This window comes from Taeniopygia guttata, chromosome 26 (assembly GCF_048771995.1).
Source record: "Taeniopygia guttata chromosome 26, bTaeGut7.mat, whole genome shotgun sequence".
NCBI classification, from domain to species: Eukaryota; Metazoa; Chordata; class Aves; order Passeriformes; family Estrildidae; genus Taeniopygia; species Taeniopygia guttata.
In genome coordinates this window covers 1,076,588-1,100,638 of record NC_133051.1, presented here as the reverse complement: position 1 = coordinate 1,100,638, position 24,051 = coordinate 1,076,588, and the positions used below count along the sequence as shown (strand labels likewise).

The 24,051-nt window shown below is 52.2% G+C and overlaps 1 long non-coding RNA gene and 2 other non-coding genes across 4 annotated transcripts; all 3 read right to left on the bottom strand.

Annotated features, from left to right (window-relative positions):
- Positions 1-1,114: 1,114 nt before the first annotated feature.
- On the bottom strand, positions 1,115-13,914 carry LOC115498543 (uncharacterized). 2 transcript variants are annotated; one of them, XR_012052055.1, is made up of 3 exons: positions 12,851-13,914; positions 10,180-10,285; positions 1,115-2,650 (listed from the first exon to the last, which is right to left on the bottom strand). It is a non-coding gene; the product is annotated as an uncharacterized lncRNA (long non-coding RNA). The 2 variants fall into 2 exon arrangements; XR_012052054.1 differs by lacking the exon at positions 1,115-2,650 and adding an exon at positions 4,129-5,208.
- MIR29A-2 (microRNA mir-29a-2) lies at positions 1,549-1,619 on the bottom strand. The gene has a single exon (NR_049055.1). It is a non-coding gene; the product is annotated as a microRNA mir-29a-2 (primary transcript).
- On the bottom strand, positions 2,511-2,581 carry MIR29B-2 (microRNA mir-29b-2). The gene has a single exon (NR_049139.1). It is a non-coding gene; the product is annotated as a microRNA mir-29b-2 (primary transcript).
- Positions 13,915-24,051: the final 10,137 nt, after the last annotated feature.

Here is a 24,051-nt window from a genome sequence, read left to right as displayed (position 1 = left end):
TCCCATTGTTATCCAGATGATTTTTCACGTCCCAAATATCAGGTAGAAACTGCTGAGATTGAAGTTTGCAGGTTGTGCACAGAGTTACTCAGTGGTAGTGTAGGGGATGGGTTTTAATTTGCTGAGCACCTTTTCCTTTAAGAATTGCAGAAAATTTCCCAGAACCTCCAAAATTTTACAGTGTTGCCTCCTGAAAAAATTGGTGAAAAGTTGATGGAGAAGAGGAAGTTTATCTTGGGGCTGTTCTGGTGGAGTACTTGGGGCAAAGCCCAGGGGGTGTTTTGACCCTTTTGTCCAGTGTGTGAGAAATGCAATCCTTAGGGAATACAGCTCTGGTGGGTTTAGGTGACCTGTGAAGGAGAGTGGATTTAGGAATTGTGTGAATTTCACACTTGAAATGTACTGAACTTCCATGTGTGGAGTCAGGTGCCTGATAGAGCGAAGCCTTTCAGAAAAAATAACTTCATATGCTGTATTTCATTGCAGTTTGTGGTTGTGATCCTCTGAGTGAGTTGGTGTGGAAATGAAGCCAGGCTGCACAACTTTACACTGTGGAGTTCAGGTTTGCCGTGAGCATTGAGGGGATAAGCAAAGTTTCTAGGAATGGGATGATCTTTAATCTCCCCTCCAACCCAAACCATTCTGGGATTCTGCTCTGTGATTCTGTGAATCTGACTTAAACACTACAAATTAATTTGGCCTAATTGTCATGAGTCCTGTGCTGTGTTTTTAAAACTCAGTGCTGCATGAATTATTTCCTTTTGGAGTCTGGAACTGATAATTAAAGAGACGTGAACTCTGTGCTAAGGGAAAGGCTGCATGGAATAAAAATGTGTTGTTGCCATCTACTGGTGACAGGGGCAGTGGGAGTAACAAAACAGATCCAAAGTTGTGTGGTTTAGGGTTAAATAATGTGAAGTGACAGTGCTTGGTGGGTTTTCTGTGTCACACTTAAAATCAGTATAAATTAAACCCTGCCCATGGCAGGGGTTGGAACTGGGTGATTTTAAGGTCCTTTCCGAGCCAAACTATTCTGATTCTCTGAATCTGAATACTTCTGAGGGTGGTGAAAATGGAGCTGGGGGCTGAAATGAAGAGACTTGCAGCACTTAGGTGTTGTCCAGCAGGGAATCAGGTGATCTCTCTACCTGAGACAGAGCCCAGGAGCATAGAGCACACAATTTTATTTAAAAGGAAAAAAAAAAATCTGTGTAAAGAACAGGTTAAGGCAAACAAACAGCACATGGAGTAGAAGTGGTCAGAAGGCTGGGTGGCTGTGCTGTCACACCCAGGCCCTGGCTTGCTGGAGTTGAAGAAGCTGAGTTATGTTTGAAGAGATGCTTCTCTCTGTCTGGAAGCATCCCATCCTCACTTGAAGGGGATGCTGACTGTCCTTCTTGTGTGCAGGATGTTCGGCCTGTGTGGGGAACTTCAGGTCAGAGAACAGCAAGCCAGTGGTGTTGGGGAGGCCAGGTCGTGCTCTGGATGGTGTTTGTTTGTGGCCTGGGGGGTGAGGGAAGGAAGTTTCCCATTGCTGTTGCTTTTCCCCCTACATCATAACCGATTTCAAATGGTGCTAGACAAAAACTGAGACTCTGAACACCAAGAGAAATCGGTCAGCCTGTGTAAGAGACGTTTTCCTGGCTCAGAGAAGGATCCTCTTGTAGATGACAGCTATGCATTCTTTAGAAGATGACTACTCAGTGCTCTGATCAAACCTTCATCCACACAGGGATCGGCTTTTCCGTGTCTGGGAACACGCTGGACAGCAGGGAGGGCAAACAAAGAGTTCAGCTTCGTTCTAGGTTGGGATGCAGGGCTGGAGAAGTGAAATATTGCTAGGAGGTACCAGCAGCAAACTGGAAAATCATGGTAGAAAAAGGAGCGGGTTCTGTGTGTGCTGAAAAGTGATTCTGGAAAAAGGAGTGGGTTGTGTGTGTGCTGTGGGGCATCCTCATGATGCCCGTGGCAGGGGCTTGGAACAGGATGATCTTTAAGGTCCCTTCCAACCCAAGCCAGTCTGGGATTGCTGAAGGCACTTCTGTGTCTGACTGCTGAGGTCAAATGGTTGGGGGGAATTTCTGTGTTTGCAGAGCTGTGGAATGAGAATCCTGTGGTGATGGGGTCCCCAAGCAGAGGGTGGAAAAATCCTTTTGCTGTAAGGCAGTAAATTAAAGGTTGATCTTAGTTTTTGGGTATCAAACATACTCTGCCTGTCAAGGTACAAGAGATACCACGTTGGTTTTCATGCAACTTGCGGATCACTTTACTCTGGACAACTTGAACTCATATCCATTGTTTATTAAGCAGAAGTACAGGAGCAGGAGGCTGTGCTGGTGTGGCCCTGGCTTGGGAGGGTGCATACAGTGGTTGGAGAAGTGTCTAGAAATCAGATGATGTTACAAAATGGATGGCTGGCAAAAAAATAACCTTTGGAAAAGGGGCTGATTTGAGGAGCAGAGGATGTTGAAGTGAGCAGGTGCTTGGTCTCCTCCCACGCTGTAATTCTTGCTCCTAGAACACTGATTTCAAATGGTGCTAGATACAAAGTGGGAAAATCTAAGCCACCATGTGAAACCAGCTTCCAGAGGAAGACACATCTTGTGCATGGCTGCAGGCTGAGGGAGAAAATCCTTCATCTCCACCGTACCTAGAGAAAAATTCATTTATTTAATTTTATTAGATAGCAAGACAGTTACCTTGGGCTTAGCTACTTTATGGATACACTTCTTTTGTGGCATCTGGTGGATGGTTGAGGCTGGTGTAGGAGAAGTTAAACATGTGGTGAGGAAAACCCCCAGCCTGGCAGTGAGTGTTGTTTCCTGCCCTAGCCAGGTGGAATGCACTCAAATTCTTCCCAGCAAGTGATGATCAAGGTTTTATTTCTTGCTAGTGCAGAGCACAATGCTAATGGGGTGAGTGTGGGAAGTTTGTGTGGTACAGGAACACTTTTTCCATTTCACTGCAGATGAAACCAGGCTATAAACCTCATTCTGTCCAAGACAGAGAGTGTTCTGGCTTTCTGTCACTCACTGATCAGAGAACAGGACAGATCAGGTGCTTTTTGTGACAGGGAAGGGAAATGTGAGTGTCCTGATGGAACTTCCTCTGCCAGCAGTCCCTGTGCTTTAAATAAGCAAGGACTTGCAGACTTTTGTGAGACAACTTTTAAATTCTGCAGGCAGAATGAAAATAAATTGGATTGAAAGCACTTTGAGTATGGGTCAGAACGAAAAAGGAGCGTTCACAAATTGAACTGTAAATGGTTCAGTGGAAGTTGTCGAGGAAGGAGAGTGTGAAAATGAGTGGCTGATGGTTCCTGGAACTGCAGCAGGGCTGAGCACTTAACCTGCAGTGTCCACAGCTCAGAGCAGAGGGACTAGAGGGGGTGTTGAGAAGCCTCTGAACTCCACACATGCATAATTCAGGACCTATCAACCCTTGGATAAGTGTCTGACCTGTGCTGGAGTAGAGGCCAATGTGAAATGGAACAAAGCACAACTGCAGGCAGCAGTTCCACTTATTGATGCCCTGGGGTTTTGGCAGCTCTGTGTATTCCTCTTGTAACCACATCCAAAAATCTGCTCCGGCGCCTCCATCCTAATGCACACTCCCAGGCAGGAGAGGGAGAGCTCAGAGACCAGAGCTTGTCCTTCCAAGAAAGAGGGGTGGAGGAAGGGGAAATAACTGGACTAGATTCCTGTGTCTGGATATTTACTGACGTTTCTAAATCCAGTATCTGGGGCAACAGGGTGAAAGACGAGTGGAAAGCAGGTTCCCTCCCCAGTGCCTGCCGTGTGGCACAGTTATTTAGGAGGCACCCTCTATTAGCAGGTGAGATTTACTCCTGAAAAGCTGCACCAGGAGTTGCAGGTGCAGGATCACAGACTCACAGCAGCATCTCTGAGAAACGGGCTCACAGTGAGCTTTGCTTTGGTTTTTCCTTGCCTCAGCATTACAACAAATCTTCATTAGGGTTTTGAAAAATACTTGGAGGAAATGTCACTTAATGTGCTGCTGAAAATGGGAACTTGTGTCCAAGCATGAGACTTAGAAGGACTGAACACCTCTACACATCTTCCCCCCCTGCAAAGGAGACCAACCTTTCCAGAAATATCATGCAGCAGATGAAGACCAATGGCTCATTTATTATTTATAGTTTTGATAAAACCAGGTTTCACTTCAGCATAATTAAGATGCTGCTGCCCCTCCTCCAGGGTACCTGGAGTTTGTCCTGTTGCCTTCACAAGCTCCCCAGAAGGTGTCAGCCCTTCTTGGCAAGGTGCAGGTGCACATTTGGGAGGGGTACATCCATCTGTGCTCTCCTTTCCAAGGCTCCCAATGTGTCTGGGCAGGAGGAAGGAGCAGTTCAGGATGCTGGGAATGTGCACATGGGCAGCAAAACAGGAGCACAGCATGGTTTGGGTTGGAAGGGACCTTAAAGCTCACCCAGTGCCACACCTGCCACGGGCAGGGACACCTTCCACTGTCCCAGGCTGCTCCAACCTGGCCTTGGACACTCCCAGGGGTGGGGCAGCCGCAGCTGCTCTGGAATTCCATCCCAGCCCCTCCATACTGTCACAGGGAAGAAAATGAAGCCGTGCTGTTCTCAGACTTTTGCTGTGTGGAGAGCAGCAAATACTGTCACCTGGGCTTGCCTTTATCACAGTGGTCTGGACTTTCCCATAAATAACAGTAGGGAAAGTACAATATTCTGTGGGTTTGCCTCCTTTTCAGATGTTTTAGTGGCAGTGCTGTTCTGTAGCTTCTTTCAGGGGAACAACTCAAAGCTTTTAATGGACTTCACACTGCTTTATACATTCCATAGGAGACAAAGACAAAAAGGGAATCCCTGCCTTCCCTGTGAAAGGGAACTTCCTCCCTACCCTGAGCCCTTCAGTCTGCAGGAACAAGGCAAGCCTGGATGTCACAGACCTGATTTTGCACAAGCTGCACCTTCTATAGAAAGGCAGTTCCGGGGCTTTTACAGAAAGCAAAGCAGATCTCAGTGTGCATCATAAATTTTTTCCTCCATTTTCACATCACAGGGTGAAACTCGTGGTTCACCAGGCTCTGCTCTCCCCTGGAGAAAATAATCCCTGTTTTACATGCTGAGAATCTGAGCTTGATGCATCATCCTCCCAGTGAAGGAATGAATCAGCCCAGTGCCAGGTGCAGGACAAGGGGTGTGACAGTACAAGTGGTGACCTGTAAGGGGAATGGAAATGAATGAACTTCTAAGGTTTCAAAAAAAGGCCTCCTCAGCGTGGGGAGCCTGTAACTGCATCTCTTTGTTGTGCAAGTCTGGTGCTGCGTGGGTCAGCTGTGGACAAATGTGCTGTGACTTGCACTGAGGGCCAGTGCTCAGTGTGGAGCCCTTGGTGTGTCAGAGCACCGGCCTGGGCTGAGGGAAGGCAGAGTAGGGGCTGCACTGCTGCGGAAAATTGATATTTGTGCCTGGAGATGCCTCTGGAGAGGCCACTGCTGTTACAGGCAGCAAAAGCAGGTACTTCCTTCACGAGTTTAAAGCATAAGAGAGATACTTTTTTCCTTTATTAAGACCACAATAAAAACTCCACATTACAATCCTGAGTTGAATGTAGCCTATTCCTTCAGTCCTCCTCTTGCAGCCTTACAACTGCAGTACAAATGGAGTTAAAACTCAGACACTCTGTGTCTGAAACCCCCCAAAACCCAAGGCAGGCTGAACACTGGGACAGGATGGGGGTAAAAGCCTGTGGGGCTTTGTGACCCTTTTGACTGCGAGCAGTGGGACAGTCAGGCCTGCTTGGTTTGAGTCACTGATTTCAATTCCTGTTAAGGGGAATCTGTCAGAGCACACTGCAGTGTCTGTTTTAGAATGGTGACCATTAGAGGTGTGCTTAGATATTAGTGCTGTACTTCCCCATCTTGTGATCCCCTCTGCTCATCTGAAATTCTTTGGCTTGCCTGGAGTCATCCAGTTCTCCCCCAGCTTTGCTCTCAGGAGAGTTCCTGGGCAAACCCTGAGCCTGTTTGGAGGGCACAGGAACTGCTGAGCCCTGGATCCTGCGGAGGATTTCAGATTTCACAGGGAACAGTGAGGTGAAACTGGGCAAACTCAGGAAGAACACTGTACTTTCATGGCTAGAGGTCAGGGGAGGGTAGTAGGAAGGAAAACTCATCAAATTTAGCCCTACACAGCCTGAGTGAGCAGCACATTGCAAAACTCACTCCACTCAAACAAATGATCCACCTAGGCACCTGCAACCAGAAAGGCCATTTTCTATTCCTAACTCCTGTACCTAAGCATCACTTTAGAATGTAAAGTACTGATTGCAGGGCTTGAAAGCTCTCACAGGGAGATGATTGTTGTGATTTGTACAGTCAGTTCAGGAACATGGTGTTCCCCCAACACCACCGCTCCAGCTCCTCCAGGTAATGGCAAGGGAAGTTATATTTTTCTTTTGTGTCATTCTAGAGACAAAAGAATGTCCTGTGCCAGGGAGGAGCATAAGGAAACAAACCCAGCCTGATGTTCACTGAAGTATAACCTGCCTTTAAACCAGACATCTGAAAACAAGCCTTTAGTTTAACAGTACCTGCAGTACAAGGACCTGCAAAACAGGAGGAGAAAAGCACTGACCAAACACTCCTGGCTGACTCCCCCAGGCATGTGAGCTGCTGGTCTGTCCCTGTTCCCAGGGTTTCCATCATTCCATCCCTGAAACATCCCCGTGTGTCCAAGAGCCATTGTCAGTGTTTAAGAAACATCTGAGCTGGATACCCAAATGCAACAGTGGCTGCTGTTGGACTCCTGAGTGCTGTGAGTGTTTGTGGGGGGAGCTGGAGAGATGAGCTTCACTCAGAAATAGCTCTTCCTTGGAAAGCTGGAGGGCTGAATCACAGTGTGTTGGCTCAGTTTTTAGCAGACGAGCCATCACATCTGCCTCCCTGTAGGCGAGGAGCCGTCACTGGCACCGGGATTGGCAGCCAGGTTCTGTCCCTTTGGAAACCAGGGAATAACCGTGGGGAAGGTGAAGGCTCATCGTGAGCAGGTCAGGCTGGGGGCTTGGCAAGGTGGGCTGGCAGCTCTGGGAGCAGTAGGGGGCTGCTCCCCCTGTCCCTCTCTGTCCACAGAACCTGCCCCCCAGTTGAACTTTGGGCACTAAATAAGTTCTTTTGCTCAGAGGAATTAACCACTCCTCTGCTGCCTGGGAGGCTGAGAGAGCCAGAGCCAGCCCTGAGCATATCCACGGCTGCTGTTGTCCTGAGACAACTGAAAATATGAGTGAGATGGGCAAACGGGAAGACCAGGGAAAAATGGGGAAACCTGGGAGGGGACAAGACAGCTCCTGAGCTGAGGTATCTGACACTGGAAGCACCTGAGAGACACCCCTGGCTTGACAGGCTCTGGGGAGCCTGCACAGTGCACCTGATAGCCACAGAAATGCAAATGTACACAGAGATTTTCTTCCTAGAACAGAATGTGAGCTCTTAAATACGTGTCACTCCTGGTTCCCAGCAGTGCAGAGGGAAAAGGGGATGAGGGAACTAGTGGAAAGTTTTTGGAGCTGGCAAGAAACAAATTACAGATATGGATTTTAAAGTCTTTCAGACACATAGGATTTTTTTTGAGCTACAGTTTTGGGCTCAGTGCCCCCACTGCTGCAGTAATGTTAATTTTCAGGCCTCCCCTCCAGGTTCAGGCATGGGCACAGTTGCAAGAGAAGTAGATTGGGAGTTCCTGAACCAACTGGTTGCTGACCATGAGTCAGGGGAATGACCTTGCAGCAGGCGGCTCACGGTGCCGCTCTCGGAGCTGTGCCAGGATAAACGGCACTGGCATCTCTGAGTGCTGGTGGAACCATTTTGTGACATTCCAGCTTGGCCTTTTCTACTGCTGCCTTTGCACCGAAATTGTTTGGGTGGGTGGGAATGGGATAGAGTATTCCCTTTAATCCTCACAGCCTGGGCTTGGGACTGTTTATATAAAGAGATAAAGAGGACATGGACAACTCTTGCCTACATCCTTGTCCATTAACATCAGCATTACAGATATTTAACCAAATTAAATCTTTCCCTCCCAGCCATAACCATATTAAACTGTAAGAAAACACCACGATAAAGTTTTAAAAATCCTACGCAGCAGCACTGAATTTTCTTGATAGGTCTGGGAGAGATTTGTCAGAGGAGAGAGGGTAGAACACTTGGCATTTAGACATTTTAATGAATGTTCCCAAATAAGAAAAGAAAAACATTTGCTTGTAGACTTTAAGCTTCTCACAGCATCAGAAAGCTCCTGACACAGAGCCCAATGCTGTATTTGTATAACATGGAAATGAACAGCAGCAGCAGCAGAGCTGCAGGCTCCGAGCCTGCTCTGCGAGCAGCAAAATGGCCAGGGGTGCTGGGGCTCATCCGAATTCCTTCACCATTTGGGGGGTCACTAGGTGGGTCTGATACCCCTGACCCTTCGGGTGTGGCTCAAACTCTAACATCAGTATGAAAAGAACGTTTCTAACCATATTCAAGCTTCTGCCCCCATCAGCTCCACTCCCTAAAGCACCGACAGGAACCAACAGCAAAATTCGTCTGCGTCACAGATGTAACATGACCATCGGCAAAACAAGAGCAGGAGGAGATCATGGCTGCCTCGTCCCTCACAGAGCCTGCCTTTGCTAGCAGACAAGAAGAGGTAATGCTTCTAAATTTCTATCACGGGCATGTGAAATCCTGCCCTTCCTTGCCCGAATCCCGCGGTCCCCGAGCGGTCAGAACGCCCGAGAAAATTGCGTGTGTTTTGTCGGCGTGGTACCGAACGCTGCGTCACGATGCTGCACCAAGGCCGAGGCAGAGCAAACCCCACTCCCCAGAGCAGGGAAACCCAGATACAGGGAAATGAATCAGCTCATACAGTGCCACACACACAAGTGTCAGAGGGAGGGAGAAATCACAGCTTTCCCCAGTCCTATTGTGGCACTGTGCAGAAAATGATCACGGAACAGTTACCCAGGTACAGCTCACGGTGCCAGTGCCACCGCTGTGCACACAATCACTGCTGTCCTACAGAAATGTGCCATGTCCCCTTCTTAGCCTTGTTTCCTGCCAGTCCTACAGATTTACCTGCTGACAGTAACCTCAATTCCTGGGTAATGAGATTTACAGCTGGAGTTTAACATTGAAATAACTCCTCTTTTATCCGTCTCCTTACCCTCCCTGCGTTTAGGCACAGTTAAACCATCGCTGCAGCCAGAACATGGTGGCAGAAGGAATTAAGCCAAATACATCCCTGCTCTGAACACACTCAGCAGTCAGTGGCACCTCCTTGAAAGCCATGAAACAGCAGTAGCTTTACAAAGTCAGGGCTTCTCCACCCCACAGCCGTGATGGGGAAAACCACAAAGAGTTGTCTCAGCAAAACAGGCTCAACCCACCCACCATCCACACAACCCAGCATCGTGCCTTAGTCCAGCTCCTGGCCATACAGAACCCCCTCCACAGCTGCCTGGGACTGTTCTCGTGTGTGTGTGTCTGTATTTATGCCTGTCTGTCTGGCTGCAGGGACCACCACTGTCGCTGCTGTTCCTGTGGTTCCCCTGCTCTGCGGATCTGGCGCTGCGGGAGGCAAGGATGCTCGGAGGGAGCCAGCTACAGCCAGCGAAGGCTCAGTGAGTCAGGAGGGGTTGTGATGACTGCAGTAAGAGGCTGAAATTCCCTACGGAATCTGGCAGGAAAGGAGGGGAAGGAGGAAAGATGGAGATGGGAAGGAGGGAAAGAAAGTGGGGAGTGGCACGTACAGTGTGTTGGGTTCTTCCCTCCCCGTCCCTGCGCCGCACTGCCGTTGGAAATGGCGGCCCTGCGCAAAGGACGGCGTCGCGAAAAATCCGCAGCGCCTGCGGCCTTCGCGACCAAACCTCCGAAATTCCGTTTGGGGTGTAAATCCAGCCCTTCCCTCTCTCCCTGTCTCCCAGAGCACCCTGCAGAGGCCAGGCTGCAACCCAGGCGATGGGGACGGCGGCCGCGCGGTGCCTGAGCCCAGCAGTTGTTGCTAAACAACCAACCCTGATGCTGGAGATGGCAGCCACTGAGTAACGGAGATTAAACTCCTCTGCTAGCACATCCTGAAACTTGGGTAAGCCTCAGAATGATGAAAGGCTATGGAATAATGGTCCCTCTTGTATGAGAAAGCAAAGTTACCACTCCACTGCATAATCGGGAGACTTCCTCGGCCAGAAGGACCAAGCTCAAGGCTGGCTGTGTCCTCAGCACTTCCAGGCAGAGCTGCCATCTTCCTTGCTGGGCGCTTTAAGAAGAGAGGTGAAAGAATAGTATAGTAAATGGTTGAGAGGGAAAGGTGTTCTCCCCTTCACTTCCTTATCCTCTCCCTGGAGCTGCTCTCTGCCCTCGGTCTCCCATTCATCCTTAACCAGTTCCCAGTCCTTCCATCCTTGCTTTCTAACACTGTTACTCTTTTGCAAACTTTTATAGACCCCTCACTGAGGGCAGTCTCCATCTCTCTGTGATGTTACCGAGCCTGTGGCAAACCCACACTTGTGCAAACAAAAGCTGACTTTGGGCAAGAGTCGTTTTCATTTCTTTAACTATTCCCACAACATAATTTCCAGGTGCAATCCCTGCCCTGAGCAGTTTACAGTGCTGCCAACACTCCAGCACCTCACAAGGGAGAAGGAAGCAAGAAGAAAAGCCCTGAACTCCGGTACTTTCCCCTGCACTGTGGGCTGCAGCTCTGACACATCGTTGTTGCGACTGGACGGCGAAACGAGACCTCCTGGGAGCACCCATGGGTGAAGGGCTACACCCAGCACACCCAGCAGTGACCAGCTCCTGCCCGAGGGACGCCTGGCATCCCGGGATCAGAGGTGGGCACGGAGCGAGCAGCGGGCAGGGAGTGGTGGGCAGGGAGCTGGGAGCAGGCAGGGAGCAGGAGGAGTAGACAGGCAATAGACAACGAGCAGGCAGGGAACAGGACAGGGGCAGTGGGCAGCCCTGGTTGCACGGCTTTCAGGGAGCAGGCAGGGAATAGGGAATGGGCAGAGGGCAGCGGGCAGTGGGCAGCCCTGGTTGCTTGGCTGCTCTGCTGACACCCGCGGGCCGGGAGCAGGGCAGTGAGCAAGGCAGGGAACAGAAGCAGGGAGAGGGCAGTGAGCAGTGGGCAGTTCACTCCACTGACACCCACGGGCCGGGAGCAGGCAGGGAATAGAAGCAGGGAGTGGGCAGTGGGCAGCAAGCAGTGGCAGAGGGCAGAGGCAGCCCTGCTCCTGCCCACTCTGCTGACACTTGCAGGCAGGGACCGGGCAGGGAGCAGGCAGGGAGCAGGCAGGGAATAGGAAGAAGTGGCAGAGGGCAGAGGCAGCCCTGCTCCAGCTGCTGTGGCCGCTGCGCTGACAGCCCCGGTGGGCAGGGAGTAGGGAGCAGGGCAGGGAGCAAGCAGGGAATAGGAAGCAGGGCAGTGGCCGTGGCAGCAGCAGTGGCAGGGCACAGGGCTCTGGCCACAGCGCTGGCACCGCGCAGGGCCGTGGGCAGGCAGGGAATGGGAAGCAGGGCAGTGGGCAGGCAAGGAATAGGAAGCAGGGCAGGGGGCAGGCAGGGAATAGGAAGCAGGGCAGGCAGGGAATAGGAAGCAGGGCAGGGGGCAGGCAGGGAATAGGAAGCAGGGCAGGCAGGGAATAGGAAGCAGGGCAGGGGGCAGGCAGGGAATAGGAAGCAGGGCAGGGGGCAGGCAGGGAATAGGAAGAAGTGTCGGGGCACAGGCAGAGGCAGCCCCGCTGCCCGCTCCCCGTTCCCCGCTCCCCGTTCCCCTCTCCCCGTTCCACGCTCCCCGTTCCCCGTTCCCCTCTCCCCGCTCCCCTCTCCCCGCTCCCCGTTCCCCGCTCCCGGTCCCCGTTCCCTCTCCCCGCGCGGCCAATGCGCTCGGCCGCTCCACCTGCCCGCTCCCCGGTCCCCTCTCCCCGTTCCCCGCTCCCCGCTGCCCGGTGCCCGCTCCCCGTTCCCCGTTCCCCGCTCCCGTTCCCTGCTCCCCGTTCCCCGTTCCCTTCTCCCCGGTCCCGGTCCCGGTCCCTCTCCCCGCGCGGCCAATGCGCTCGGCCGCTCCACCTGCCGGCCCCGGCGCGCCCAATGGCGGCGCGGCCCCGGCGCTTTGCCCGCCCCGGCCAATGGGAGCCGCCGCTGGCTCTCGTTAATGATGCAGCAGTCCAGGGAAGACTATCACATGTGAGCTGGCCGCCTGCCAGCATGGAGACACCGAGAGAGCAAGGTAAACAACTTTCCAACGCCAAAATGATGACATTTAATCCCTAAATGCTGGCTTCCCGGCGCGACTCATCTTTAACCCCTTTCAGCTGGTGTGGAAGCGTCTGGAAGGCACCCGACTACCTGTCCCCAGTGCTTTTAAAAACTGGACGACGTGCCCTGCAATGATCACTGCGTCACTGTTTGCCACTTCGCGAACTACGCAGTGACAAACCTCCGAGCTCTGAATCGCGGGGCGCCTGTTAACCCCTACACCAACCCCTCGCTGACATGCCAGCCTCCAGGGACACGGGGGGGGATAAAAAGCCCAGACAAACCGGGAAAACGGCAGTCTTTGCAAAGTTGTCATCTCTCCCCCACGACTACTACCCTCCTCTGCAGTACAGCAATGCCGGCAGGAGTGACATTAGTACAACCTGTGCCGTCGCTCCATTGAGAAAACAGCTCTGACGCAGAACAGAGCAATCCTACCCAGCCAAAATAATAATAGAGGCACTTTGGGATCCGAACTTAGGGACGCCGGGGGAAAGGGACGCCCTGCAAATAATCCAAATACGTAGCTGCAGCTCCAGCCCCATCCTGATCAAAGGGTACGTACGTGAGGGAGACGAACCGGACCGAGGAGCCGTGCCCGTGCACCATCTGCGCAGTCCTCAGCCCTCCGCTCGCTCTGGAGCGCCGCAGAAGAGAAGGTTCCAGAAATTTCCTTCCCGTTAACCCTTTCGGTGTCTGCCCACTCTCCCTCCCCGTGGGATTAAGCGCGCCGGGTCTCCAGCATCGTCAATGGGCGAAGCCTCCTACGCCAAGCGAGCCCGAGTACAAGGTGCAAATGGCAGTGGATGGTGGCAGGAGCCCAGTCCGTGGTGTTGGTGCCACTTCTCTTCCTGGAGCCCTCTGTGCCTCTCTTGCTGCCTCTCTCCCCTCTTGCTGCAGCAGGGCTGTTGCTGGTAGACCTATCGACGGAGCTTGCTCTCTCACTCTCTCGCTGAGCTCTGTGACGCAGCTCTAAATTCTCCAGCCTGCTCCTTGTGTTATAAGAGCGGAACTGCAGCTTTCCAGGGAGCCCGTGCCAGCGGTGCCAGGGCCAGGCAGACCGGAGGGAACGTCGCTCCTGGACTCTGCACCTTTTTTTGGCAATTATTCTGTTCCTCACCTCTGTTTCTGCGCTTCCTCCCCGGCTCTCAGCCTCGCATCTCCTTCTCTGCTTCTGAGTCATACTTAGCAGGTTAACTCTTTTAGGATTGGTAGTCAGCAGTACAAATCTCGAGCGATAGCAGCTGAAACCACAGCCAACTTTTTTGGTGTTTTCTGCTTTAAAAAAACCAAAGCAAATCTTGCTGGCTCTAAAAAACAAAAACATGTGCACGCACACACACGTTGCAGTGGAGAGTTGGTGCTTTCTGATTAACTGTTTCGGTGACAGGAACCACTTCTTGACTTCCTGAAATTAAATATTTTAGGCCCACATCTTACAAATCCTCAGCAAGCAGATCCTCTGAAGCACAAGGCAGTTTAAGAGGAGCTGCTGCTGTGAACAAATGCAGGACTTGTGGGCATGAGGCTGCTGCTGGCCCCACAAGCCCCTGCTCTGCTGGCCACAAGACACTGATCTGAGCATGGTTTCGCTGCTGGGCAGATGTGTGACGTGAGATAAGGTGCTGAAAGTGCTGGAAAGCCATAGGGTCTTCTTAATCTGAACAGCATTAATAAGTGTTATCACACACACAGATTCCAAACGCTCGGCGTAGGCAGGGGAACTAATAACTGCGCTCCTGGAGTCACCAGAATCCAATAATCCCCGACAAAGACAGTCCACAGGCAGCTCTGCATTTCAGCACAGCAGGCACCATCCCCAGGCAAGGAGCCTTTTGCAGCTGCACGCTCTCTCCTCGCCTCTGCCCCCCAGATCCCTCGAATAACTCCGGTGCCTCCGGCCAGCCCCGGCACCCGGCAGGGGAAGCAGAGCTGTGCCAGCTCCGGGAAGTGTGGAGGAGGATCCGTGGTAGGTGCAGCTCCTGGGAGTCAGGGAAGCTGATGGAGAGGCAGCCTGGGAGGGAGTTGATGTGCACACACAGAGCAGCGAGGAGCAGTCCGTCAGGAAACACGGAATGCAGAGAGATCCCTGCTCCACTCCTCCGTCTGCCATCTTAATTCTGACTTCAGAGCCGGCTGCGAGCCTTGGGTTTTTCACTACAACCAAAGCTGAAGTAACCACGGTTTTTTCTCCTCGCAGCGTCTGAAGAGCCTGAGCTATTTTGGGATTTGTCTGTACTACACTGAAAATGACACCTGTTACGCACAGACACAAATGAGAAAAATTACAAGCGCCTGGTTCCTCTGGGTGAGATCCCATGGGTCAGGGCTGGGTGAGCAGCACGGGCTCTGCCGTGGGGAGAAGGGGATGACCCCGGTGAACCGAACACACACCAGTATGAGAAATGTAGAAAGTCTGTAGCAGCTGATGCAAGGGGAAATCAAGCCTCCATGTGACCAGAAGAAGTAGTGCATGATCAACTAAATGCCACAATACATGGTTTCTTATGCAATCGAGCCCATGGGACTCCAGGCCTTACACATCCACTTTGTGGCCAAAGCTGCAGGGATTAACTCCTTCCTTAATGCCTGGGAGAGAGCACAGGCTCCTGAAATGAATCATCCATCCCCCGGGCAGGCCGGGCTTTGCTGAGACTGGAGCTGCTGCGCTGCTTCCAGCACCCCCAGTCTCTCAGGAGCCCCAGCACACGGGGCCAGGCTGGATTTTCCGTGTTCCCACTTCTCCCTGGTGGTTTGCACGCTGTGCTGGCAGGCAGAGGCCACCTCGAGATGCAGGGAGCTCCAGAGGTGCCAGATGAAACAGCAGAGCGAGATGAAAGCTGGGAGCCTCAGAAAGGAGGCACTTCACTGATGCTTTCGGCTCACACCGCTTTTGTCAGGCCTGTGGTGCGGTAGGAAGGTGAAACCAACTTTGATTTATTCCAAATGACTCTTTCTGGTTGCTTTCAGGGGAAATGCAGCGTTTATTTTACGCTTTGCTTTGCTTTGAAAATCACCAGCCCTGGAATGTTTCTGTCTCTGCCTGGCTCTAGGTACTCGCTGGTGGCACTCAGGCTCCCAAGAAGAACTCAGAGCTGTGCTGCACTGGGGAACAATCAACTGTGTGAAAAGTCTTGGGGCAGTGGAAAACTTCAGCCCTCAGAACTGAGTGATGAGGCCTGAAAACATGAAGTCGTTTTCTGACACTCTTGGGCAGGATTTCGCATTTTCTGGTTCGAACATCTTTGACACTCCACTATAAAAATCTAGGCTGCTTTTCTGGTTTAACTGGAGCCTATTTCCATGTGTTGCTACTGGTTTGGGTTGGGTTTTTTTCAGCTTTTTTTTTTTTTTTCCTTCCAGACTTTAAAAGTATGAGGCAGAGCTTTGGTTTTGTAAGAACTGCCTATGAGGGTGCAAAGTCCTGGGCTAGAAAGCAGGCTTGGAAAATGGGAATAATCCATAATCTGTGGTCTGAGACAGTGGAGATCAGTGTCATTGTCAGAACGTGGCAGGGTTGGAATCTCTTCCAAAACTGGGAGTGACCCCATGGCTGACTACAGCTGGGCCCTGAGAGCTTGCAGTGCTGATTAATAAAATTAAGAGTTTTTATAGTGCTGAGCATTCTAACAAGATTATAGGACTTGCAACTGGGATGGTTTGGGCTGGATATTTGGGGGAAGTACCACTTTTTTGAGGAGAGAGGGCGGGGATTGACCCTCCAGGCTGTCATTGACAATTCCCTCAGCACCACGAAAGGATCAGGGAACGATTCCTCAGCTTCCAGAGGGAGTTTGGACTTGCACTGCTTCTTTTCCAGGTTGTACCTGAAGGTTCATCCTCAGTTCTCCAACGTCTTCTGTGCAATTTTCTGCTGTCACGCTGCGATGACCTTAATAGCAACAACAAACAGAGTCTGCCACTCCCCAAATCTCACCCTCATGCAGATCATTATTGCTGCTGGGGGTGATAAAATAACCTGAGGGAGGCCCTTGGTGTTTGGAGTGCTGGAGGAAACCCTCGTGGTCCTGCCCGCACTTCCAGCTTCCTGCTGGGGAAGCCTTGGCTCGGGTTTGGGTTTAAATGCCATCGGCCACACCTTCCCCCCGCGCAGGAAGCACGATTGTTAAAATCAGGGCATGTTCCTGTTTAACGAAAGGCTGAGATAAATAATCCAAAGGCCTCGTTTATGCCAAGCGAATTCCTGCCCGGGCCGCAGCAAGTCTGGGCAGCTGTAAATCTGTAACCCCTCGACCTCGCAGCCACGGAAGGGGAGTCTTGGCACATCCCCTCGGGAGTGGCTGGGCACAAACGGAAGGAGCAAAGAATCGGGCAAAGGTGGACAGGGCAATGGAAAAGTTTCTTCACTTTACCAACCCAGAGGCTTAAAAGCTGCTTTAAAATGCAGAATAGTCAGTTTGTCAAGTGCTGATGTGGGCTAGCTCTTGTTGGATTTGTCAGTGATACCTCATCCTTACAAAACAGCCTCAGTGAGGGGCAGAGTCACAACAAACACTGAGGTTTCGTTTTTTTTTCGAAAAGTTTATTGTTTTCCAGACAATCTTCTTTAGTGAATTCTAGAGAAATGGCCAATGATTCCTTTCTTCACCAGCCCAGCAGAATCACAGAATGGTTTGGGTTAGAAGGGACCTTAAAGGGTCCTCATGAAGGGACCTCATGCAGTGCCACCCCTGCCATGGCAGGGACACCTTCCACCATCCCAGGGTGTGCCAAGCCCCATCCAACCTGGCCTTGGACACCTCCGGGGATCCAGGGGCAGGCACAGCTGCTCTGGGCACCCTGTTCCATTTGGAACACTCAGCTGCCCTCCCTGGGGTCCCAAGCAGCAGGAGGAGAGGCAGAGGCAGATAAAGAGCAGCAAACCCCGTCCCAAACAGTTTCAAAGCTGATTCCGTGCATCTGTTTGGGTGTGCACAGCTGAGAGTCCCACAGAGAGCGGGTGGGGGGTTCCCAGTGCCCCTCGGGAGGTGGTTCAGGGGGATTGTGTGGAGCAGCTGGTGCTGGCATGGAAAGCCGGCGCTGCCAGAGGTGTGGGACCGTTCCCGGCGCAGTCGGGGATGTGTTGGCACGGCTGTGCTGGCATTGGGGAGTCGCGTTTGCATTCTCGGTGGGAACCCAGCCCACGGCACAGAGCAGGCGCTGAAATGGGAGCCCGCAGGTGAAAACCTGGCCTTCCCTCTGAAAACCTGGATGTTTTCCGGTGAAGTCTAAGAAACCCAGCTGGAAGAGCCGGGATCCTTTTCAAAGAGGTGGCACCGCATTAACATGCCAGCCGCTTCAAAGCACCGCTGAATGGCCTGTGCTGGAGTCGGGTCGGGGTATTTGGGATCCTCAGCCCCCCCAGAATTCCCGGTTGGCACAGGGACCCCCGGCAGCGGCTGTGGGGGCAGCTTTCGCTGCGCTCCCGATGCAAGGAGCCAGCAGCGCGGAGACAAAAGGAATTATTTCAGCTATTAGCTGCTAAGAATAGAGGCGGCGGGGGTGCTGAGGTGCCTGACAGCGCAGCCGGAGGAGCGGGGATTGCAGGGGGGGCACGGAAATAGCCGCGCTCCAGATCAGCACCCGCAGCTCCCGAGTGAGTCAGCCCGGCCCGGGGGGCACAGCTGCGGTGGGCAGGGTCCGGACCGGGCTGGGTCCGAACCGGGCTGGGTGTGAACCGGGCAGGGTCCGGACCGGGCTGGGAGTGAACTGAGCAGGGTCCGAACCGGGCAGGGTCCGGACCGGGCTGGGTCCGGACTGAGCTGGGTCCGAACCGGGCTGAGTCCGAACCGGGCTGGGTCCGGACTGAGCTGGGAGTGAACTGAGCAGGGTCCGAACCGGGCTGGGTTTGAACTGAGCAGGGTCCGAACCGGGCTGGGTCCGAACCGGGCTGGGTCCGAACCGGGCTGGGAGTGAACTGAGCAGGGTCCGAACCGAGCAGGGTCCGAATTGAGCAGGGTTTGGACCGGGCTGGGAGTGAACTGAGCAGGGTCTGAACTGAGCAGGGTCCGAACCGGGCAGGGTCCGGACTGGGCAGGGTCTGAATTTAGTAGGGTTCGGACCGGACTGGGTCCAAACCGGGCTGGGTCCGGACCGAGCTGGGTCCGAACCGAGCAGGGTCCGAACTGAGCAGGGTCCGGACCGAGCTGAGTGTGAACTGAGCAGGGTCTGAACTGAGCAGGGTCTGAACTGAGCAGGGTCTGAACTGAGCAGGGTCCGAATTGAGCAGGTTCGGACCGGGCTGGGTCCGGACCGGGCTGGGTGTGAACTGAGCAGGGTCCGAACCGGACAGGGTCCGAACCGAGCAGGGTCCGAACCGGACAGGGTCCGAACCGAGCAGAACCGGCCCCGGGCTGTGTTTGCGGGGCAGATTTCTGCACCGGAGCCTGGTTTTCCCTGCGGAGCATCTCCCCGGCCTGAGGCAAAGCCCCGGAGCCTCTCTGCCTGCCCCGGGCCCTGCTGAAGGTTCCTGCCCCGGTCCCGCTCTGGCACGGGCAGCGGCGTTTGGGAAAGGCAAACAAACATTCCCGGGGGCAGCGGGGCCGGAGCAGCCTCTGATGTCGGTCCAGCTGTGTTCAGGGTGTTTTCCCAAGTGCTAATCTCGAAGTTCCCTTTGCAAATACCTCATAAAAGGTTACAGATACGCGCGGCAGGTATTTAAATGCGGGGTCAGTGGATGGTGAGGTGCTCGGAGATGGCTTTAACAGCTTGTCCTGGTGCTGTTGAACAGAAATCCTTTTGGTATCACTGCTTGTTTTTATCCAATATAGCTTGAAAGAGGCAATTTTCCTTCTGTACTCTTTGTGCAGCACAGGGTACAACACATTCCTGATCTATGACGAGGTTTCCAAACTCCATAGTAAAATGAATAATAATGATAGTAAATGTTGTATAACTTTTTTTTTTTTTTTTTTTTTTTAATACACCAACCTTTGTATTACTTCAGTGCTGGATTTTCCAGTTATTGTACGGGGGGGGGGGGGGGAAAGATTTTTTTAAAAAACAAGGAATAACAATGAATTGGGAAAAAAAAAATCAAAAGAAAACCCAAACAAATTCAGGGTTTTTAAGAAAAGAAAAATCAGTGCTGGGTGCTACTGCAGAAAGAGTCGAGCTGGACAGAATTAAACATCTCAGCTGGAGCGTGGACAGGGCAGCAGACAGCTTGCTAAAAATAGATTAATCCCAATTACAGCCACACTTCTGCTTTCCCCAGTCCCTGTTCCCTGTGCGTGCAGCGGGCGGTGAGTGGAGAGGGGCTCTGTGCCCGGGCAGCGGGGCGGGGGGCACTCGGTGCCCGTGCTTGCATAACCCGGGGGCTCGGAGGGTGGCAGTGGCAGTGACAGTGACAGTGACAGTGACAGTGGCAGTGGCGGCAGTGTCCTCTCCTGCTGGTCTTGGCTGCCGCTCCAGCTGCCCAGCACAGCTTAGCTCTGTTCCCTGCTGCAAATCTGCTCTGCTGCTGACCCGAACTCTGATAGTGACCCGAACTCTGATAGTGACCCGAACTCTGATAGTGACCCAAACTCTGATAGTGACCCAAACTCTGATAGTGACCCAAACTCTGCTGCTGACCCGAACTCTGATAGTGACCCAAACTCTGATAGTGACTCAAACTATGATAGTGACCCGAATTCTGACAGTGACCCCAACTCTGATAGTGACCCAAACTCTGATAGTGACCCAAAATCTGATAGTGACCCGAACTCTGCTGCTGACCCAAACTCTGATAGTGACCCGAACTCTGCTGCTGACCCAAACTCTGATAGTGACCCAAACTCTGATAGTGACCCGAACTCTGATAGAGACCCAAACTCTGATAGTGACTCAAACTATGATAGTGACCCAAAATCTGATAGTGACCCGAACTCTGCTGCTGACCCAGTGCAGAGTGGTTGGTACCCGTGGGCTGCTGGGCAGAAATTCCCCTGCACAGCCCTGTTTGCTTCCCCAAGAGAATCCCACGGAGCCAATCTCCTGATGCCAGGGCAGAGTTTCTGCCTGTCCCACAGCCCTGGCTGTCCCTCCTGCTGTCACCTCCCAGCTGCCTGGAGCTGCACCCTGGGTACACAAAAACCTCCCACTAAAGGTTCTGCCAACCTTGTAATGTAACAAAGCAACATTTTCCCATTGGGAAATGAATAAACAGGGGGAAAATAAACTGTTGGGGCATTCCTGAGCAGCTCGTTCAGCTTGGCAGCGTGGCCAGGAGCATCCCTGACCCTGTGCCCGCTGCTGCCGGGATCACCTGGGCAGGGTGAGCATCTCCTGGCTGGGAGGGCACATCCCTGCCTGTGTGTGCTCTGCCTGGAGCTGCTGCTGTTGCTTTTTCCCCAATCTCAGCAGGGATTGGGAAATGCACCGTGATTCATCCCCGCGCTGCAGCCCCGCTCCCAGCCCGGCTCAGCACCCACGGGTGCTCGGAGCCGCCAGACGCGCACGGAGCGGCTCCGGCTGCCAGGGGAACGCCCAGAGCCAGAGCTCGCTGCCATGAAATGGAGGGAAAAAAAATCCTGAAGTGCTTTTTATTACCGAAAATTATCATATTTGGGATGATCATATTCATCAGCCTGGCTGGCGCTGGCCGGGCTGTTCTGCTGCTCCTGCTGGGGTTGGTGCTGGCAGCGCTGCCGGAGCTTCTCCCTGCCTCTTGTCTCAGCCTGGAAACTGGGATTGGAAATTATTTTGGCTGGGGATAAACTGGCCTAAATAATTTGCTTGTGCAGCGCTGAGCCACAGTGGCCTCTGGGTCTCAGCTGAGCCTTCTGGAGGCTTCTAAAAATAAGGAGTTCTAAGCTATTATCTTTTAAAATACTTGGAAAAAACAGGGGGCAAGATGAGGATCCTTTCACAGCTGTTTTGGCCTCAAACTGCCAAGATTTTTTTAAAAATGTGTTTTCTTGATCAGTTCTCTCCATAACCTTTCATAAAAAAAAGGTTCACAAATTTAGGACAGGTGTTTTGTACTTCCATAGAAAAACTCATTTGAAAACCACCAGTAACTTCTAAAATCCAAGCTACCAGTGCCCCAAGCTGGCTGGGAATGCTGCAGCAGGGAGACCCAGGTAGGAAAATACTGGGAAATGCTCCATTGCAGCTTAAAGGCAGAAATTTCTTTCCCAGAGTACCAAGGTTATTCCTGCAGCACAAAAACCAAAAACTGACTTCTGGAAATCCATGGAAGTGTCCAAGGCCAGGTTGGATGAGGCTTGGAGCAACCTGGGATAGTGGAAGGAGTCCCTGTCCATGGCAGGGGGTGGAACAAGGTGAGTTTTAAGGTCCCTTTGATGGCCCCCAACCCAAAGCTTTCTCTAAATCCTTTTCACAGACACAAGGCAGGGAAATCCATCCTGCTGGCGTTGGGAGGGGATGCTCAGAATGGTCCGGGGAGGTTCCCAGGCTGGAGCTGCAGTCATTCCACGACTGGAGAGGATGGCAGCGAGGGAACCACCAGAGCCAGCACAGCTCAGGGGGAGGAAAGGCAGAAGTCGTGGGCTGGAGACCACACAGGTTCATTTGGGAAGGACCTGCTGCCTCCTAATAACCTGAAACAAACCCACCCAGTCCCCATCTCCATGGAAACTCCTTCCTTCAAAGCACTTCCGATGCAATTTACTCCATGTTCTGAATTCTCTGCTGGTTTGGAACAGCCCTCAAGGCTGGAGGGCTGGACCACAGGAGAGAAAGCAGCTCTGCCTTTGGCAGCAGGGGACAGGCAGAGCTTCTGTCCCCTCCCAGGAGACACGTGTGGTACCCTCACTGTGAGGGTGCAGAAAAGGAGTAGCAGCATTTGGTGTTCCTTGTGCTCCCTGGGCAGGGCTGGCAGAGCTCAGAGGAGCCACCCAGGGTGAGGGCACCCTATAAACCCTGCCCCAGCCTCCAGAGCCCTGCTGGGGCACAGAACTATCCCAAAACCAAATATTTATTAATGGACCTCGAGCCCAGCACAGGACATGACTTTGGGACTGGGAACGGGGGTGAGAATCCTTCTGTCAGCCAGGCCCTGTGTGAGAGCGAGCGGAGGAAACCTAAGCCGTGAAATATTAAAGTTCCAAAATTAAACCTTGTTTACGTAACGACTGGGTCAGTGCTGCTGTGGAACACGGGAGTTTGAACCAAAAAAGGCCCTTTCCAGCAGGCCCTGCCCTGGAGCTCTCTGCCAGGCCTGTCCCCACGGCTTCCTGCTGCTCCTTGTCCTGGGCAGGGGCAGGACCTGGTCCCTGGGAGCTGCTCCGGGGCTGAGCCCGGCTCCTGCTGCAGCTCCTGCTGTACCTCCTCCTGCAGCTCCTGCTGCATCTCCTGCTGCACCTCCTGCTGCAGCTCCTGCTGCTCCTTTCCACCTGCCAGGGCTGCCAGTCCTGGTGCCCTTCCCAAAGCTGCCTTTGCCCGGAGCGCCCTTCCCCCTGTCCTCCTCCATGGAACACAATCCCCCAGCTGGATCTGGTGCCTTTAACCCACGCTGAAAACTCCACCTGGGGCTGTCCCTGCAGAGGCAGGAGCAGGAGCTGATGGTCCCGTGGGTCCCTTGCAGCTCAGGACATTCCACGATTCAATGGGTTTTTTTCTCTTTGAAATAAGGGATAAAACTGTCTGCAGCCTCTACAGAAAACAGTGAAACGTCCTTGCTGCTTCAGCCTGGCTAATTATGAATATAACAACACAGCAGACTAAAAATAAAGAAATTTAAATGCAAAATAATAAAAAAAAACTTTATGGAGCTTCCCCCCTGCAGTGTCTTTTAAAAACTTTCTAAAAAGCCTTTTACCACATGGCTAAACACACCTTTATTTATTATTTTTTAAGAAAAGGGCATTAAAGAACTTAATCCAAACTAAATATTTAAGCAAACAGCAATTAACTAACAATGATGAATGGTAAACAGTCCTAGTCCCACGCTAGGCCGGGACTTTAAAGCCCGTTTATCTGAGCTAAAGCTGCTCAAGGGAAAAGCAAGTTTATTGAGTAAACTTTGTCTCAGCCACCTTGCTATTAAAGCAGTCCACAAGCAGAACCTGCATTGGATATTCCGGGAGGGAAAAAAAGGAGCAAGAACATTCCAGCCCATGGCATGGGAGTCCCAATGCTGTGTGGAACAATTATCCCTAAATAGAAAAGCAGGGAAAATACGAAGTTATAAAGCAGCTCCTTCCACCCCCGTGGCCGTGGGTTAAAACAGGAAGAATGAGAGACCCTTAAATTCCACCTGATGTTCCCACTTGGCCTGGGGCTCTCATTCCCACTTATCCACTGGGAAGGAGAGAGCCTGGGCAGAGTTACCTAAGATTTTATCCACCTGGATCCTTTATATTATTATTATTATTATTATTATTATTATTATTATTATTACTACTATTACTCCTATTTGAATGCAACATAATTATGATATTATTATCGTTATCATTATTAACATGATGATAATTAGCATTATCACCATTATAATCATTATAATTATTATTTTCACTATTATTTCTAGTATTCCTATTTATTATTATTCCTATTGATGCTATTATAGAAATCATCATCATTATCAGCGTTATCATGATTTTAAATCATCCTCCTCACTCTGGGGGGGGGGCGGTGGGGGGGTCCCGGCCCCAGCGAGGAGCGGGGGGGAAGGACGGGAGTGGGGGGCGTGGGGGCGAGCAGGGGGTGAGCAGGGGATGAGTAAGGGATGAGTAAGGGATGAGTAGGGGCGAGCAGGGGATGAGTAGGGGATGAACAGGGGATGTGCATGAGGGATGCAGGCAGAGATGCGCACAGGAGGCG